General features: G+C 33.9%; 1 non-coding gene across 1 annotated transcript; it reads right to left on the bottom strand.

The window, feature by feature from the left end:
• Positions 1 to 364: 364 nt before the first annotated feature.
• On the bottom strand, positions 365 to 436 carry TRNAE-CUC (transfer RNA glutamic acid (anticodon CUC)). Its single transcript has one exon. It is a non-coding gene; the product is annotated as a tRNA-Glu (tRNA).
• Between the last annotated feature and the right edge of the window lie 967 nt (positions 437 to 1,403).

Below are 1,403 nucleotides of genomic sequence, written 5' to 3'. Positions count from 1 at the left end.
ACAACATGGAAACAAAGGTCTTTCTCAGGAATTTAGAAAGGTTTAACATGATAATTAACTTTAGCATAATTAAATTTTAGCACACGATATAATAGTCGTAGTAAGTCCATATTACGAATTTATCAAAACGTTTCACAATTTTCTTCACATTTACACAAATCAAACTCTGTAATATAATACATATTAAGTAAAAGCATGCAATACAAGCTGTGCTAATCTCACTACTGATTTCATTTTTTGTTTTTTGTTTTGTTTTGTTCTTTGTTTCATCCTTTGAATAACAATGATGCATAAGTAAGCAACTTGCAAATAGAAACACAACCAAGATAAGATATAAGACATAACATAAAAGAAAATGAGGTATTTTCCGTGCCGGGAATCGAACCCGGGCCTCGCGGGTGAGAGCCGCGTATCCTAGCCACTAGACCACACTGGATTTCTTAAGATAAATAAGATTGTGTATATAAAAACATAAACATCATCAGTAATGGTATCGGATCACATAATTTGTTAGATGGTGTGTGTGTGGGGGGGGGAGTGCCATAATCTCTCCACCATTGATCCTTGTCAGAAAAATTCTTTCCTTTTGCCCATTTGATCGTCAAATTAAATGTGCTACATCCTCCAAAGCTATTTCGAAACAGCGACCTGCGCCTCCAAAGGCTCTTTCTGTTGCCAATTTCTTTCCGCGAGAAATACGAGAAAGAATTTACAAGTCTGCAGTTGAGAAGTTCGAGGTCTGCATCCCGCCATTAACACAAAAATAACTTTTGGCAGACTTCATTTTCAATAAAACTGATGCTTTAATCTACACACATTCAGCGGAAACAGAGTTGCTATTGTAAAATCGCCATTCCTCCCTTCTTTATTTCGGTGTGGTTCCTCTTGTCGTTCCCTTTCTTCCAACTTCGTTAATGGGTTAGCATCGTTTGTGTTCTAACGTTCATAAAAGTCACCGACGAAGTGCTAAACAGAGAGTATTAAATCAACTTTACAAATCTTAACGGAGTGTACAGAAAAACCTGGCTGGATTTAGGGTTACATTTACAGACACGCACGCATATGAATGTTTGTCTGACACAAGTACGGGAAACATGTAGATCGATATTAAGATTTAATTATAATTACTGCGGCACCACCTTTTTGCGTATGATTAGCATCAATCAGAGACTAAATCTGACACCACTGCTGGACAACACAAGCTGCTTTTGTGGTTAACATATTTAAACCAAATAATAATACTTATTTAAACCAAATAATAATACTTATTTAAACCAAATAATAATACTTATTTAAACCAAATAATAATACTTATTTAAACCAAATAATAATACTTATTTAAACCAAATAATAATACTTATTTAAACCAAATAATAATACTTATTTAAACCAAATAATAATAC

This window comes from Penaeus vannamei, chromosome 6 (genome assembly GCF_042767895.1).
Source record: "Penaeus vannamei isolate JL-2024 chromosome 6, ASM4276789v1, whole genome shotgun sequence".
Taxonomy (NCBI): Eukaryota; Metazoa; Arthropoda; class Malacostraca; order Decapoda; family Penaeidae; genus Penaeus; species Penaeus vannamei.
The sequence above is the reverse complement of the archived record's forward strand: the minus strand, read 5'-3'. Positions and strand labels throughout refer to the sequence as shown.